At 44.8% G+C, this 18,574-nt stretch overlaps 1 long non-coding RNA gene across 1 annotated transcript; it reads right to left on the bottom strand.

Annotated features, from left to right (window-relative positions):
- Positions 1-1,474: 1,474 nt before the first annotated feature.
- On the bottom strand, positions 1,475-12,079 carry LOC141569386 (uncharacterized). The gene is made up of 4 exons (XR_012493002.2): positions 11,988-12,079; positions 3,614-3,665; positions 2,929-3,021; positions 1,475-1,703 (listed from the first exon to the last, which is right to left on the bottom strand). It is a non-coding gene; the product is annotated as an uncharacterized LOC141569386 (long non-coding RNA).
- Between the last annotated feature and the right edge of the window lie 6,495 nt (positions 12,080-18,574).

Raw genomic sequence — 18,574 nt, 5'->3', positions numbered from 1 at the left:
TAACTGATACTTTCTGAAGAGTCTGAAAAAGTCTCTTCTTTTGATTTTGATTTAATCACAATTGGGTTTGAATCCGTAAAGAAGAACTGTGCTCCCTTGCAGAGCACCTTCTTGGTGTGTGAGTGCATTTTGGAATTGCATTTAGTAAGGATGAAGGGATGGCCTCTAAGTCACAGTTCAACTCTCTTGGAGTGACAAGGCTGTCCCCAAGCATATGGCTTCTTCTGCCAACTCGCATGCAACCCCAATGATCAAACATTTCTGTTCTAAGTAATGCGCGATTTTCCCCGAGCCCCCACAGTTCAGAGCCCTGTAGCCAGTTTTGAGCTATTTACACTGTTCGAGCTTCTCTTTCTTCCGATTAACATTTCCCAGACTAACTTCAGCCCTGGAGAAAATATTTTTGGAAAGTTCTAAAGAAAAGCTGTTCAATTATTTTTGAGTTTTCAGAGTGAGAAAAGTCAATGTTTAATTGCTGCTAAAAAAAAGAAGAAGAAGAAAAAAAAAAAGATGAAGTACTTTGACGCTCTGGGTACCCAGACAATTAAAAGCTATCTTCTCATGGAAAGTGGTAACTCAGCACGCTTGCAGTTCTCAGCAAAAATCCACCCCTACGGGGGGATTGGACATTGGTCCTGTTCGAGATTTCTCTTGCTGCATAACAAATTGCCAAAAACTTTGCAGCTGAAGCAACATGCGTTTACAATCACACAGTCGCTGTGGGTGAGGAGTTTGGGCACAGCTTAGCTGGGTCGCCTGCTCAGGCGTCCCAGGCTGTAATCCAGGCGTCAGAGGAGGCTGCAGTTCATCTGGGAGGTTCTTTCCCACCTTCAATTAGGTTGCCGGCAGACTCAGGTCCATGGGACTGTATGATGGAGGCTCATGTGTGCTTGCCAGCTGTCAGCCAGGGACCGCTCTCAACGCCTAGAGACCCCGCCCTTCTCTGTAAGCAGCTCACACAGGGTTGTTTGCTGTGTGGGCATGGCTTGTTCTAGTATGTTCTTAAGGGCAAGAGCCAAAGAACCCTCCCTGCTCAGGCTCACCTGGGCTCCACGTGAGGGCTTTGGCACATAAATCCTTGGAGAAGTAGACAGTTTTGGGGTCTGCCTGTATTGACTCTTCTGCATGTCTTCCCATCAAGTCTGCACCAGAGTTACCTGACTGAGGTCCCAACATTTTGGGACGTGAAGACCTTCCTATCTTCTTTTCACCAGGGGCATCACTAAGACTGGCCCATTTTCTAACCCTTACTTCAGAGAACAACATCTAACCTGCGTCCTAAATGAGATGCAATATTTGAAACCGACGCTGTCTTGAAAAATATTGAGGCATGTGGTTGTATGACTAACTGTTATGCTTGACCCGGCATGTTGAGAGATGAGTTTCAGAGCCGTCCCACCAGAGGACCCAAAGGCTGTCCTTGGCTTTGTGTGGCTCCTGCTGCGAACACTAAATAACTTTTATAGACCCTGCATCCCTGGGAAAGAGGCACAGGCTTTACTCACTCGAGACTCATCTTCCCCACGTACGAGAAACCTGTTTATCTAAGAAGGCAGAAATTCAGAAGCTACATCGCATGTTCTTTCTTTGTGAACCAAGTCAAAAGTCCGATAAGTTGACTGCTACTTTTATTTTAGCCGGGTTGGGACGTCTGTATAAACAGCCTTTCTTATGACAATCTGGCTGGCAGCATGACTTCTGGTCTGGAAGAGGAGAATCATACGAATGTTTGTCTTTCTCAGTCACCATCCTCACCCCCCCCCCCCCCCCCCCCGCTCCCTTTGCTGCCCTTTCTCTGAACCGAGACTACAGTTTGATTGGGGCTTTGTTTTGTGCCTTGGGCAAAAGTTTTGGGTCAGCTGAGGTCAGTTCTCATTTCATCTAAATCAGTTTGCCCTCGCTCAATCTCAATGGAAAAACTTCAACAAAAATACATTCACACATAAGACTCAGTTTTCATTGAGTTCTGTGTTGGCAGAGGAGGCCAGATCCTTATCTCTGGAAGCACTTAACCTCTTAAACAATGTTTTATTAATTTTTTTGTTCAAGGAACCTCTACTTCTTCATAAATCAATTGCCCCCCTGCTTCTCAGGCTGACTCCAGAAACTTGTGGACGTCTGGCATTTCCTATCATTTTAATGTAGACATGGTCTCAGACATAAAGAGGCTGGAGAACAGAGGATCCAGGGTCAGGAAACCAGGCTTTTTGTCCTGATTGTACCATTAGTGTGGCCTGGGTGAATTCCTACACCCCGGGCTCCTCATCTCAATAACAGGAAATTGAAGAGGATTTCAGTTTCTTAAACTCCAAGATGGAATGATTCAATTCATAGAAACTGAGTGGACACCCAAGACCATAAATAAGTCAACAGCTAGATACGGGATTTATTTGAGAACTCGCAGTTTTCTACGGGGTTAATAAGCAAGGAGTACTTCTTGACCTATCGGGACGAGAGTGACCTCAGAAAGCAATACAGAACTTCGAACACGTCAGAGCTGCTTTTCATATCAAATTAGTTCCTTTTCTAAGAGGGGAAACCGAGGCATCAAGAGGCTCAGTGACCGGCCTGCCATTGGCTGAAACGTGCCAGCGTGGGTTCCCTCGTCCATGCTTTGACTTCTCACTACACCTTGACTCTGATAGTACCACTCAGAGATGGTCTTCATAATAATTGTCATTAGTATCGTCTTTTAAAGGAGTTCGGTTTTTAAAAGCTCTGTCTGTTCCAAGCCAAGACACCAGGTCAGTCTTTCCACTCCCCGTTAGGGCTGTACCCACCAACCAAGGGGCAGTGTGCGAGTTGACACATGGTGGGTGTGTCGCAGGGATTCGAACACAAACAGCAGACTTTGAAGCACTACTCTGTGTGAGATCACCTGAATTCATGCCTTCCGCCTGCTTTGTTGGTTCCACACACTCCACTTACCTAAGGATGTGAGCCTGAAAAATGCTTTCTCGGGACATCTTTCCAAGCGCTGCATTGAGCTCAGGTATTTGGATAGCTGGAGTCCGCATTTATCTTGGGAAAAGCAGTAATCAGGGTTGTTGCCCTTGGGAAGTTTATATATGGCATTTACAAACACACAGATACGGGTTTTGTTCTATATAGACCCCTCCCCACCGCCCTGAATTTTATGTTTACGATAATCCTCAGATAATAAGAACAACTCATCACATTTTAGCAAGAGTTACATTAGCTCCAGTTTGCTGGCAAGGAAATATCTCCTCTTCCTGATCGTATCTTGTTTTCTCCAAATTTGGAAGAGTGAAAAGTGTCACAAACATGGGTTTTTCAAGCAACTACTGTCTTCAGAGATGCTCAATGCTACTTTTAAACTGGTATCATCCGATGGGATATTTGATAAAATATCTATTTTTCTGATGAGAGGACTTACAGATGTTTTTGTTTTCTGCATGATCGAGTTTCGCAACGAACATCAATTATTCTTCTGTCCTGACCATACACCCATCACCTCAGGAGCTACATGGGCCCCTGGCCCTGCGCTCAGAGGCCGGCAGGTGCATATTTGTATTTTTGTGGTCCTTATCCTACAGGTCCGTCACCTGAAAGCCACGGCTAGCTTGACAATTTCTAGTGGCCCCTCACTCACCTGAGAACATGCTGCTTTGGGTCTTGAAACCAGATGCCCAAATTTGTTATCACTGTGCAAAGAATGAGAGGGTGGAGAATCGGAGAGAGGACAGTGGGACTTCAGAGCGTGGAATTTTACTGCTATTTACTTGAGCAATAACTAGATTCTGGGTGGCACTTTCTCCCGGGCTCGCAACCATATATTAGTTTCCTAACTGGAACTTTGGGTCAGTGTGTTTACGTTTTCCTAAATAACAAAACCTTACGTCATTCATGGATCTAGCTAGGCAAGTTATGAATTATGAATGAATGGATAAATAATTAAGTAAACAGATTTCAGCCCGACACAGCACATTCTCCTACACCCCCCTCCCCTTCTGGGCAGCAGCACAGTCTGAATGTTAAAGAGAACAAGCCTCCGAGCCAGAGCAACTTAGTAATGAGTCCAAATTCACCACGTTCTAGCACTGCCTGGAACGGTTCGCTTAAGCTCCATTGTCCTCAACTGTAAAATGCTTGTGACAATATTCCCTACCTCTGATTTTTGTGAAAATTAAATGTGATAATATGTGAAAAGCATTCGGTGCAGTGCTTGGCACATAGCAAATGTGACACCTTTTTTCCAAGGCACACCTTTCTCTTGCAAACTTGTCTCATCCCTTTATCAGTCAGAATTGGCTCACTGATCTAGTGCACAACACTTAAATTTCAGGGGATCTGCGGGACGGAAGTTCATTTCTCACCTATGCATAGAGAGTAGGTGGGGGAAAGCTGGGCTCCACAGGTTGGAGACCCAGGCTCCTCCCATCTTCGGTCTCCATGGTTACCGAGGGGGTGGAGACAGCAGATGATGGCCTGTGGGCCAGCTCACCTGTGCCTGGGCTGCTACAGCCCATGAGCCAAGAAAGGTTTTTTCCTGATGAAATAGCTGTATTTTAAATAGTTATTAAAAAGTACACACATAATATCCTTGATTTTGCGTCTGGGCCCACAGAGCCTAAATTACTTGCTATCGTGCCCTTTAGGAAAAAGTTTGTGAACCCCTTTCCTAGGGTCCTAGAGCAGAGTCCCCTACCGCCCTGGGCCCCCTCTGCTTCCGGCCATCAAATGCGGGAAGGGAAGAAATAGAGATCGCGTAGGAGATTTTCATAGGTCAGCTCAGGAAATGACCTATGTTCCTTTGGCCAGAACCCGGTCAAATGGCCACACCTAAGTGCAAGGGAGGCTGGGAGACGCGATGTAGTGTGTGCCCAGGAGAAAAGTCATGGGTTTTAGTAATCACAGCACAGTACTGCCATGCCATCCTAAACACAAAATCCTGGCTCTGCGACCCCACGCCTCCCCTCTCCCGCACTCAACCCTGACCCAATCCTCCTCATCCCCAAATACCACGACTCACTCCTCCCCTCCCTGGGGGGGTCCCTCCATAATGCATCTCCAGGGACCACTCTCCTATCATCATTCCGACAACTTGCCGTTTTTGAATCCTTCTATTTTTGCGTGTCTTATAAGTCCTCTCTGTGTCTTTCCCCGGGATTTTAGTGGCGCAGGCTTCCCCTGTCATTCATTCTGTTACTGATCTTGCCACTCAAACAACAGACACACGATGGCTGGCTGTGCAGAGGGCTGCTCCTCCTGCCCGACTTCCCAGACTCAAACTCTGAAATTCTATTCTGTGACCACGATTTCTTATTATTCTATCGAAGCCCTTCGTCCCAAACACCACTGGTCTTTGCCTGGTCTTCACAGACTTCAGGCCCCAGCTGTTTCTCTCTGGCTCTGCCTCTGTCTCTCTGCCTCTCTGTCTTTCTCTGCCTCTCCCAATCCCTGTCTTGTTCTCTCACCTGCCATCCTAAGCCTGGACCCAGTGATCAGTTATGTCATCTACTCTTCCTGACACTCAGGGACCCCCCACACCCAAAGCCTTTCTCCGTATTTTCTGCCTTGAGTATCTCCACATCTGCTTAAACAGTGTCACTATATATGTGCTCCACTTCTATTCCCAAGCTGGTGAGTGTCGCGAAATAAAATAGTGAACAGGCTAACTGTTTTCTCAAATATTTCTATTCTCCACCTTCAGCTGGGTGCCCAGATAATTAGCAATTCTCTCATTTATCTTTCCTGCTGCATACTTAAAGGTTGCAATGTTCTTGTATCTGTATGTCTCATCCAAAGTCACTGAAGATGACTTTAATTTATTCATTTATAAGGAATTTAAATGATTTGCTCATTAATGCAATGCATGTTTGCTGAGAAACTATTATGTGCCCTGTTATGCTTCCAATCTAATTTTTTTCAGGACAGCTAATATGAGGGTGTCATCTTGCTCTTGATTTCAAAATGTTTCTGTATCTTTCTGCTCTCAGAGAATGAAGAATTCCCCCCCCCCATCTTTTTGAGGATGGTGCATTTAACCTCTTCTTTCTTTCAGAATTTTCTTTTTGATCGTTGACTCTCTGAAGTTTATATATGATATACCAAGGTGGAGTTCTTTTGGCATTTACCTTGCTTGGTGTTCTCTGAGCTTTCTGAGTCTGTGGTTTGATGTCCAACATTAATGTGGAGAAAATTCTCTACCATTATTCTCTCAAATATTGCCTCTGTTCCTGTGTTTCTTTTCCATCTGGTATTCCTGTTACATGTATAATACACCTTCATAGTTGTCTCACAGTTCCTGGCTATACTGTTCTGGTTTTTAGTCTTTTATTCTCTTTGCTTTTCAGTTTTGGAAATTTCTATTGTTATATCCTCAAGTTCAGTGATTCTTTCCTTAGCCATGTTCAGTTACTAAGGGGTCCATCAAAGGTAGTCTTCATTTCTGTTATAGTGCTTTTTATCTCTAGTATTTCTTTTTTATTCTTTCTTAGAATTTGCATCTTTCTGCTTACATTATCCATCTGTTTTTGCATGTTGTCTACTTTGCCCATTAATTCCTTTAGTATATTAAACATAGTTTGATGTTGTTGTTTTTTAATTCCTGGTCTCATAATTCCAACAGTTCTGCCATATCCAATTTTGGATCTGATGTTTATTCAGTTTTTTCAAACTGTTTTTTGCTTTTGGTGTGACTTGTCATTTTTGTTGAAAGGTGGACATGCTGTACTCGATACAAGGAACAGGGGTACTAGGGCTTTAGCAATGCAGTGGCATGGTGTGTGTGTGTGTGTGTGTGTGTGTGTGTGTGTGCTGAGGCAGGCATTCTGTAGTCCTGTAATTAGGTCTCAGGGTTTTGGTGAGCCTATGAAATGGGAGAAGGGGGTCCAAGTTACAAACTTCCAGAGATAAAATCAATAAGTCAGGAAGACGTCATGTGCAGCACGGTGACTATAGTTGATAATACAGTAGCCTATTTGGAAGTTGCTAGAAGAGCATATCTTAAAAGTTTCCTCACACACAAAAAATTTGTAACAATGGTAGAAGATGCTAACTACACTTATTGTGGTGATTATTTGGAAATATATACAAATATCAAATCATTATTGTACACCTGAAACTAATATAATGCCAATTATACCTAAATAAAAATCTGTGTGCATTTAGAGTAATTTAGGCTAAATTTTTGACTTTAATATGCATTTTGTATGTTGAATTACTTGTTTCGTGCTTCCTTTTTATTTTTATTTTTTGCTTTCTTTTGGGTTAATCAAGCATTTTTATCACCTCCAATTTTCCCTCCTTTTTTTTTTTTTTCAGGGCGCAGCTCACAGTGGCCCATGTGGGGCTCAAGCCAGCAACCTTGCTGTTATTACCATGTTTCCCCGAAAATAAGGCCTACCCCGAAAATGAGCCCCAGTTAAGATCGTCAGCCAGACGGACACATTTAGTACATTATGACGATGTTCCAGAAGAAGATGACATGACTGCATTTGAATAAATGTAGATTGTTGTACATGAAAAAAATAAGACATCCCCTGAAAATACGCCCTAATGCGTCCTTTGGAGCAAAAATTAATATAAGACCCAGTCTTATTTTTAGGGAAATACGGTATAAGACCCGGTCTTATTTTCAGGGAAATACGGTATAAGATCCGGTCTTATTTTCGGGGAAATAGGGTAGCACCACGCTCTAACCCACTGAGCTAACTGGCCACCCTTCCAATTTTTCCTACTCTCATTGCTAGTTACACATTTTTAACTATTTTTTGGTGATTAGCATAGAGATTACAATATACATTTATAACTAATATAAATTAGCATAATAGTTTTACTACTTCTCTGAGAATTCAAAGGCCTTAGAATACGTTATCTTTAACCTTTTCCCCTTTATGTTATTGACATTATGATTTTAGTTACATATTTTTTAAATGCTATAAAACATGATATTTATTGTTTTATATAGTCAGTATGTATTATATTCACCCACATATTTCCCTTTTGTAGTTCTCTTTCTTTCTTTATGCATTTTCACACTTTTATCTGGGACCACAGTTCTTATCCCAAAGAACTTATGTAGTATATATGTTCATGAATATGTCCTGGTCATAAATAATCTGAGGCTTGGAGGTGAGGCAGGAGATGAATGCAAATGTTTTTATTTCATCTTCATTTTTGGAGGATGTATTCACTGGGCACAGAATTCTAGAAAAATTATTATTTGTCAGTGCATTAAGTATGGCATCCATTATTTTTGCTGAAAAGTTAACTGTCAGTTTTATTGGGGCTTCTTGAAAAGCATTGACTTTACTCTCTGGCTACTTTTAAGATTTTCCCTTAACATCTGGTATTCAGCAGTTTTAATATGATATGCGTGTGCGTGTGTGTGTGTGTGTGTGTGTGTGTGTGTGTGTGTGTGTATGTGTATCCTGTTTGGATTCTGAAATGGTTCTTGAGAGCATGCTTTCAGTATTGTCACTGAAGTGGTTTTCAAGTCTTGTCCCTTTGAGTGGATTGTCCACTTTGTAATCAGATAGTCTGCCTAAAATGCAAATTTCACCATGTTATCACCGGTCCAGGTGTAAAAGGCTTCCCGCCCTAACTCCACCTGTATTTGCATCCTCATTTCCTTCTTCCTGAACCTAGGCTTCTGCTGGGCCAACGCTGAGGTAAAAGCATTCATCGTCCTCCACAAACTCTCATGTGTCTGTGCCTCTGCTTTTCCTATTCTCTCTCGGTAATCGCCTTCGCTTAGCTCTACGCACACTGACATGTGCAACCAGATGGCCCTGAGTCATCCCTCAGGATTGACCTTAGACATCACGTCTTCTAGGTACCTTCTCTGTGTGCCCAGTCTGCACTGTATCTCTCATGCCTGCCTGACCTCCTTACCGACCACACTAGACACTAATCGAGAGAAGTCACAGACAGAGGTGCCTCTTTTAAAGCTTACCCCAGTGTCCGTCACATTGGAAGCAGGTATCTGTGGAGTAAGTTAGACACAATCAATATAACCAGGCTCCAATGAATAACTGTTTCTTCTCTTCATCTACTGGGCCCTTCCTGTCTCCAGGCCCTGCGCTCAGGGCCTTAGACACGTTATGACCTTTAACCTTCCACAGCAACCTCATGGCCTACGTACCATAATTACCCCATCTTACAGATGGAGAAATTGAGGTTTGGAGAGGTTACACATTTTGCTTAAAATTACACAGATAGTAAATGATGGAGCACAGATTCCAATCCAAGTCGGCGTAACTCCACAACACGCAGGCTTATTCACAAAAATGGGGACTGACTGACCCTCTCAATTTCGAATTTCTGACAGGAGCACCCCCTTCCCAGCTTCACCAACAATTCCCTGGATTTAAACACTAATTATGTGTTGTCACCAACACAATGCTGGGTCAGGACAATGATAAATGAGAAAATAAAATTTTCCCCATGTCTGAATTTAGCAGGCTTACTTCTGAGTCATCCCATGTCCCCAGGGTGTTATGAGAACTAATATAAAGAAAAGTTCATTCAAATTCTCCTCGGGACCTAGGTGTGAATTAGACTCCTGGAGACAGAACCTGGGCTATTTTGGGCCACGTCTGCAGGACGATTTAAGCAGATTCTTCAGACTGCTGATTGAACATAATTATGCTGCTTCTATAGCTACAAAAAGAGCAAATGTGCTAAGCATGGTGGATTGCAGAGAAATGACCCATGGCTGCCTGGAATCGGGCCTTTTCTGAAAGGATCAGGACAAAAGCCTCTACATACAAGTCTACTGTGGCCTGGAGGGGTCAGGACTCTTTCAGAGGCAGCTGGTCTGCAATCACATTGCCAAGTGACTCCACAAAGCTGCTAAAGCCCCTGAGCATCCTGGGCACAGAGAATGTACTGGCTGGTCTCTCAGAGGCCTCCTCAGGGCTGAGGGGGTCCCCCCTCCCTGGGAAGGACACACATGACAGTATCTATGGCTCAGCAGGGACCCCGACACTACTTGGGCAGCCCCTGGATGCAGTCTCATCCTGCAGCGGGAAACTCCTTGGCTGCAGCTGCAAAGAGGGGAAGGCGTTGGGGGTGGGGAGCTCCTGCACGACCTCCTTCCAGCCTGTCCTGTCTTCCTAAGTTACTCCTTCCATGCCCAGTTCCTTTCAGTTCTAGCTCCAGCCTCCCCGGAGTGTCACTCTCCTCAACCAGAAAGGTGGTACAGGTGGGAATCGCAGTTTATCAGTGAGTGGCACAGCTCTTCCTCACCAGGTGTGAATGCAAAAGTGCTTTGTACATGGAGACAGGCTATGCAAATAGAAAACATCACTACACTATATGTTATCATTTAAAGGGTGATTGTGAAATTGCAAAGTAAGGACCCATGGCTGCCTGGAACGATGCCCGATGCCCGTGACAAAATCAACCATGCAAATTGCCCTGTTAATTTCACAGGGGTTAAGAGAATATAGAAAATGAGGCCGAACCTATAAGAAATCAGAATAAAAATAGGTTTGGGAGGTTAGGTGGACCACATTTTGGTTTTCACTTGTTGGAGGAAGTTAATGCATGATGATACCTACAATTTGTACAAAAGGCTGTATTTTGAGAGCATGTGAACATATCCCTGATCTGATTTGCTCCTGATAGTAACCATACGAAGAGCATACAATATAATCCTTTTGTCCAAATGAGGAAATAGATATCCAGGTGTCTGTCCCTTGCCCCTGGGGAATTAGGGTGAGGCTGGAACCTTAGACGTACTCTTTCGTCTTTCTATTACAGTAAGACTCCCCCACTGTACTTGGAATACAATTGTATGATTAAATCAGTTTTCTCTGTACTGTGCTATACCCTAGTCAAAAGCAGGAGTGGGGTGCAGTCAGGGACGTGGAGGCATCAGGGGGTTCTGCAGTTGGCTTGGAGTTCTTGTGTGAAGTCACATAGAGTCTCTCCTGGGATTGTATTTAATCAAGAAATTGCGAGCAGGTAGATCCAATGCCCTGAACTGCAGATCCGTGCCCCCAGAGCCTGACATCTAGAGGAAATAAATGCACACACACAAATGGACAGCTCTCCGTGAAACAGCATTTCAGAGAAAGGAGAGACCAGTGAGAGCAAGTGTGGCTGCAGGAAGCTGCAGGAGGGCGGTGTCACTGCAAGCAAGCCAGGTGCAGCTGAGGAATTAAACAGACTGAAGGGGGAGGCACGTATTTCCCAGTGGGAGGGGGGGACAGTGGGAGTAATACTTACTGTGCTTTCCTGAAAATGAGAGGTAGCCAGACCATCAGCTCTAACGCGTCTTTTGGAGCAAAAATTAATATAAGACCCGATATTATACTTATATTATATTATATTAAATTTTATATTATACCCGGTCTCATATAATTAAGATATCTTATATAATATAAAATGTTAAATTTTATATTATACCCGGTCTTATACAAATAAGACCGGGTATAACATAAAATATAATATTTCTGATAAATAAGACCGGTTATTATACTGTATTACATTACATTACATTACATTATATTATATAAGACTCGGTCTTATATCGTATTAAAATAAGATCAGGTCTTATATTTAATTTTTGCTCTAAACGACGCATTAGAGCTGATGGTCTGACTATTTTCGGGGAAACACGGTAGAGGCGGGAATAGCCCGGGTTTGCGTGTGAGGCAGAGAAGACACCAGCTCAGCTGAGGCAGGAGGGCCCCTCACTCATCAATCTCCATGTACTACCGATGAACAGTGACATCAGCCCAGACCAGACCAGCAGTATAGTCCGCTCTGGTGACGGCTTAGCAGGGACGCCACCATCCCCCCGCCCCAAGCTCTATCTGTAATGCCAACCAGCATGATCCTCGGGGTGGTGGCTGCCCACACTCTGTGTCGTTGTGACTCTTTAAAAGGGGGAGGTGTGGGGAGGTTAGGGGAGAGGAGAGGAATGCTTTGGGGAGGGGTGGTGGGGAGGGGGTGGGGGGCGGATTTAGTTTCTACCTGAGCACCGGGAAAGGTTTTCCACAAGCTTAACTTACCCTTCGTCTTTGCAGGTTGGTTCCTGACAATGATTTTCCCTTGTGAGATCTCCCATTTTCTCTCCCCTTTCCCGCTTGGTACATACTTTTTCTTCTTATGGTGGATTTCATATTTTTAGCCCAGGCAGTTGCTGTGGCAACCACTAGAGCTGAACATTTTGTTTCCCAAGAACAAATGTATGGTTAAATATTCAAGCAATTTGCCATTGTTCAAAGGAACTGAGATTTCACAAGCATGTTATTCAGACCATGTGAGAGAAATTGCATTTTCTCTCCTTTATTTAAAGGGTTCTCACAGTGTTCACACTTTTCCAGGGTTGGGATGGAGGTCACGATGAATGTTGACATCAAATGGGGTGATCTCTTTCAGAAAGGATAAAGAATAATTTTATTATGTTTTACTGCCCCCACAATTTTTTGGAAGACTGAACCATGAGTACTCCAGACAACAGAGATGGGAGCTCATTTCCTCCCTCCTTGGGAAGGGAAGATGTCTAAAGAGGTACTTTTCCCCAGCCTTTCAATGTAGGGGGGTGTCCTTCCCATAGCTAATTACCCCCAGACAGTGCTGGCACCGAAATATGGCTTTTGTTTAATCTTCTGACCTTTTGCGTACATTAGAGAAGCTGCAGAAATTGCATTTACTATGTCTGAGTATTCTTTTTTTGCCCCGCGAGAATGCTGCATACACATATTACAGATTGTGGATTGCACACGTCTCTATTTTAGTATCTGAGGTTCGGAAGCTTATCTCAGCCTCCAGATTCCTTTCAAGTACACTGGAGTGTGAGAAAGGATCTCCCACACATCTAGATAAGGCATTCTTAACCTTGGGTCCATGAACTTGGATGGAAACAAATTACATCATTATTTTTGCTAACGTCTAACTGAGATTTATCATTTTGCTCCATTAAGATTGTAGGAAAAAACCACTAGTCCCCACTAGAAACCCCACCACATCACAGCTGTTGAAAAGTTACACTGAAATGTTGTGCATACTGTACTCACCACCACTTTGAAACTATGGTCATTATTAGATACACAGTGCAGCCCGCCCAATCTTGTTGCTTCTTAAGTGGATAAAGAACATACATATTCAGTCATATCACAATTTGATTTTCAGTATTTTGGGAACTGTATTTAAATTGCTTTTCTTTGTAATAAATTATATTTTATTTTATGCAGTTAAAAATAATATTCTAAGAAAGGGGGGTTCTGAAGGTTTTCCAGACTGCCAAGGCGGTCCGTGGCACACGAAAGTTCAACAACGTCTAATCTACACGCATGCACTCCCGTGGTGCTGTCTGTGCATCTATGAGCAGCTGGGTCTCAAGGACACAAGCTGACCTAGGACCTTCATCTGACTTATTGAGTCACTTCAACACTGAGCTATGATTCTCGGTAGCATGTGGGAGCCTGCCGAGGAAGGCCTGGCCCTGTTTGAGAGCCAGTGGTCCTTTCGAAGAAGCTACCGGGACACCATCACCGGGACCCTTTCTGTCCTCTCTCATGGCCTTGGAAAGCCACTCAGTGGAACTGAAAACTCAGAAGCAGCCCTACAGAAGGAAGTCTCAGTGGAGTCAGAAGTCAGAAACCATCCTGGGTATGTCAAGTAGGAAGGGATTTAATATAGGGAATTAGAGGCTGGGCTCGGGGAGCGAGGTCAGGGAAAGCTACCACTGGTTTTCCAGGAACCGGGAGCTTAAGGAACTGCAGAAAACAGCACTGCCAGTCTGGGCTGCTGCAACACGAGGGGCATGACTTGAAGAAAGACACATGGACATTTGCCTTTCTTCTGAAGCCCCCACAGCTGCCTGCTGCTGCTGCTGCTGCAGGAAATGCAACGGCTCTGCAGCCCTGCTTTCCTGGCTCTGTACTTGCCTGTTGCTGTTGGGACCCAACCCACAAGCTCACTGGTTGGGATTCTGACAGGTGTGATTTTCAGACTCCTGGCCTCTGGAGAACAGAGGCAGCACAGGGCCTGGGGGCCGGGGGTGGCAGGGGAAGATTGTGCAGAGCCTGCGGCAGACGGCCCAGCACACGAGTCTGCTGGAAAACGCAGGCTTGGGTGTTGGGATAGCTGAGCTCCGTCCTTGGCTGTGGGCCTGGGGTAACTCACACATGTCCTGTCTGGGATTCAGCCTTTATATTCACAAAGGTTTACTGTTCAAACTGACTACATTGTGATTAAGTCCTGAATCCCAGTGGTTCTGGGAAGCAGCTCCTTGGAATTCGACCCCTTGCTGAGAAGACTGACGCCTTGGTTGGCGAGCACTGATGGAGGAGTGGGTCTGAGGAGAAGCTGTGAGGCACGGGGCTGAGGAATTCTCGAAGGAGTCTTCCGGTTTGCTTGGGCTCTATAGAGACCTGTCTTTCCCAATGCCACCTGTATACCTGAGAAAGCCACCGACGATGACGGGCTGACATTTTCCTCTGTCTATAGCTTAGGTAACCCACTAGCTGGAAAACAGTGACACTGATGCCACAAGCCACGCCTGAGCGTTTCATGCTGTATCTGCCAGTCTCATCACATTTGTGCGCTCGGATGCGAGCATCTGGGAGGTAATTTCTTACTGACCCAGAGGCATCTCTGTATGATATAATCAGCCGTCTAGAACAAGCTCTCACTCAGCTTCATATTCACCTTCACCACCTCCCCCCTCACTCCAGCTCCTCACTGTCTCGCCAAGTGAGGAGAAAACAGACAGAGAACACCAATGTCACAGATCCTCTCAACAGGACAAGACAGTGTGGATCTGGCTGAGAGGCATTTTACTGTTGCCTGCCCCTCGCCCCACCTGGGGGAAAGGGGGCGATGGCTACAGCCTTCTAGAACAGTCTTCTTCTCTCCTACAGACAAGCACGTCCCTGGACTCAGAAGGCTGAGCTCCTAGGGTGCCATGCTGTCACCAATCCAGGGAAGGCCAGACGGAGGAGGTTTTGAACAGCCAACAGTAATTCTCTGCCCTTTTTCCCCCCAAGTGAAAGGATTTTGTGCAGCTGAGAGAACTGGTTTAGCAGGAATTTTCAGGAAGGAAGAGACACACTCTCCGATTTTGTGGTTTACAAAGGGCAAGCTTAAGTTTCCCCTGAGAGGGGCAAGCTCCGGGCAGAGGTGGGGCAGAGTCAGGGACCCAGGCTTCCCGGCATCCTTGGCACCCCACACTCTGTTGAGAGGAGCTAAGCTGGCTAGATAGCTGATGATCATACAATTTGGGGGGGTCTCTGCTATATTGACACTGCCTACTTTAGCTCTGGAGTGACTAAGAGAAAATCAATGGAATTCACCTTTAAAAACCATGCCTGACCATCAGTGTGTAAAGCTCAGTGCTGGAGCTACCCGGGATGCAGGGGTTTCTGACGTCGGGATTTCAGAAGCTGATGGAAATGAACAGCACGTGCAAGTAACTTCGATACAACTCTGTGGCGAGTCTAAAATGTGGTCACAGATCTCCTTCATGGGGGAGAGAAGAATTACTGCCTTCTCTGTAGATATGAGAAGAGTGAACTCTGAGGAAAATGGAAGAGTTTAGTAAGTAAGTGACGGATGAGATCAGCAGAGGAGGAAACATTTTATGCAGAAGCCAAAACTTGAAACGAGGCCCAAGGTAGCAGGGTGGAGGCCATTATTTGAGAGACATGGAGGAATCTTAGATGAATTTACGAAATGGGTGGAGGAGATGGAATTACGGAGTTAGAGGCCAGCCTGTGGAAGGGCAGGCTGGATGGTTGGGAGTTTATCCCATAGACAGCAGGGAGTCACTGAAGGTTTTCCATCAAGGGAGTGATATGATCAAAGCTGTGTTTAGGGGCAATAGTGGAAGAGTGGACTGGCCCTGGAGAGAGGGAAAGATTGGGGCATGAACTGGGCTTGGTTGTTGTGAATGGCAAGAGGCAGACAGGCCTGAGCCATCACAGCTGTGGTCCACACGGACAGGCTGCCAGCAGCCAGCCTGACTAGTCTTGAGTTTCTGACACCTGATAAGCCACAGGGTCACGGACCTGTTTGTGAACCACGAGGGCCGACACAGTCTACGAGCTCATCTAGTCTTTGCCGAATTTTACAGAGAGGAAAACTCAGCCTCAAAGTGGTCAAGTTCCACATTGTAACGTGTTGCAGTAGCAAAGAGCTTAACTCTTCATATTCACTGTTCCCGTAACCTGGAGAGGTAGTTCTAATTCAAAATGTATTATATAAACGCTTTATGAAAAGGCCCACGGAAGCATGATCCAAGGCTTCCAAGCAGACCCCAGGTGTCCAGAAGGAATCCCTTCTGCCATATCCTCTCTCAGTACAGGGCGAGCTCAGTAAAAACAACTTTCCCTCCTATTGATTTTCCCTTCCCTTCTTGGTGTCTATGATTTGTTGTCTGATTTTGTGCTTCTTTATCCTGTAAAATATTAAGAGGCAAAAAACTTGTCCTACCTGCAGCTGTGGCCCATTTCGTTCCAAGTAGGCGTCTCGGTAGAACTCAGCCAAGGAAACCTGGTTAAAACAAAGACAGGGCCTGAGACATGATCCATCCAGCATAGTGAGGAACTAAGCCAGAGTGCACCCCGGGAGTCTTCCAGAATCAGAGTCCTATGCTGCTGTGATCCTTGGGTACACCATGCCTTCCCGCTCCTTAGCCTCAGGCCCAGCTTTCCTGTCCTCGCCCTGCCACCAAAGACAAGGACCGGCCAGGGCAGGCCATGCTAGATCATTCTGGTTTGCTCTGTCCTGAAAGAGGACTCTGCTATGTGGTTTCAGTCCTGAAACTTGTGCTTCTAGCCCCAACTCAGATGGGTACGGGCAGAGGAGAAGATGCAACTCAGCACCTTCTGTTAGGGGCAGGCCATGGGAACTGGAAAATTTTAATTCTGGGCAAAGGCAGAGATAAGGAAATCTTGAAAAACAAAATCTCTTATCTGTGTTTCCAGCCCCAGAGGAACACAAAATTTAGAGGTAAAGAGGACCACAAAGAATAAAAATCCTATGAGACTTTGGGGCGTGGCCTTAAAAGCTTGGTAGAGCTTAGAGCAGCACAGTAGCCCAGAAATGCCCTTTCAAGTTCTAGACCATATTTGTCGAGCATTCGCTATGCTGTTTCCCTTTCTTCATTATTTCATTAGTTTATTTTTTTCCAGATTTACGGAGGTATAACTGACATATAAAGTTGTAAGATATGTAAAGAGTACAATGTAATGATTTGATACACATATATGCTGCTAAAGGATTCCCCCATTGAGGGATTTAACATGTCCATCACCTCACATATTTACATATAAACATTTAAGGTCTACTCTCTGAGCAAATTTCAAGTATACCACACAGAGTTATCAACTATAGTCACCATGCTATACATTCAATCCTCTAAGAGTTTCTTAATTAGTCTTCACAGCAACTCTTTTAGGTCGGTTTTATTAAGCCACCAATTGTTCAGTTAAGAAAACAGGCTCAGAGAAATCAAATAAATGGTCCAAAGTTGTAAAGGGCAGAGCAGGCAGGCCGACTTCAGTGCCTGTGTGCTAAAGCACCACCCCACAGTGTATCACCAGGCAGGAAGGAGGGAATTAATGAGGGATGGAACATTCTGCTCATTTAACAAAGTCTGCCTCGGGCATACGGAGCACGGCGGCGAGGCCCGATCCTGGCAGTTTGCCAAGTATAGTGACTCTCTCTCGTTGATAAATTCTATATTTTCAAGTTCACGTATTTGCTAAAATGTATGTGTAGCCCTAAACCCAGGCTCATGGTGCTTTTGCACACTCATTCATTAACATATTCAGAACAGGAGAAAATCTGAGTCATCCGACACACGCATTGCCAGCTAAGGTGAAATAAGGCATCACGCCTTGTTTCAGCTCTCAGACTGTAAACGTGCCCTTTCTGCAGTCTATTTAGTGCCACGTGTTTTGCATTTCTGTGCTGTGTGTGTGTGATTTCACTACTTAAAATGGCCCCTCTGCATAGAGAGGAAGTGCTATGGAATGTTCCTGAGCATAAGAAGATGGAGGCGTGCCTTTCAGAGGACATCTATGTGCTGGATAAGTTCATATAGACATGAGTTCGGTGCTTGTGGTCATGAGTTCAATGTCAATGGAGCAATGATACATATTAAATAAGACGTCTTTAAACAGAAACACATATAAAATAAGGTTATGCGTTGACCAGTTGGCAAAAATGTTGTGACCAGAAGCTTACAGGAACCTAACTCTGTACTTCCCCTAGGAACAATGGTTCACTGTTTGTGGAGGCTTTCTAGAACACAGCTGTGGGGAATAATGAGAATCAACTGTGTTTGTCATCCCCGGGCTAGACAATCATCCTCAGAGTACACTGTGTCAGAGTAATATGTCAGGCATTGTGCTAGGTATGAGGGATACAGTGATGGAAAAGACAGATACCAACACAGTCCCTTCCCTTAAGGAGTGTGGGGCTCATAGAGAATGTGGGTGCTAATCTGCTCGTTATAAGAACAATGGGTGTAAGAGAAGGGGAACCGTGGCAAGCCATGGGCGCATGTAACAGAAGAAGCTCACCTGCAGGTAAGTACTATGATTCTCCCACACACAGGGGACGTGGGGACACAGGATGGCTAAGTAAT

The sequence above is a fragment of the Rhinolophus sinicus genome, chromosome 11 (assembly GCF_057876585.1).
Source record: "Rhinolophus sinicus isolate RSI-liver-muscle chromosome 11, RSI-T2T, whole genome shotgun sequence".
Lineage (NCBI taxonomy): Eukaryota > Metazoa > Chordata > Mammalia > Chiroptera > Rhinolophidae > Rhinolophus > Rhinolophus sinicus.
This window is presented reverse-complemented; position numbering and strand designations above follow the sequence as displayed.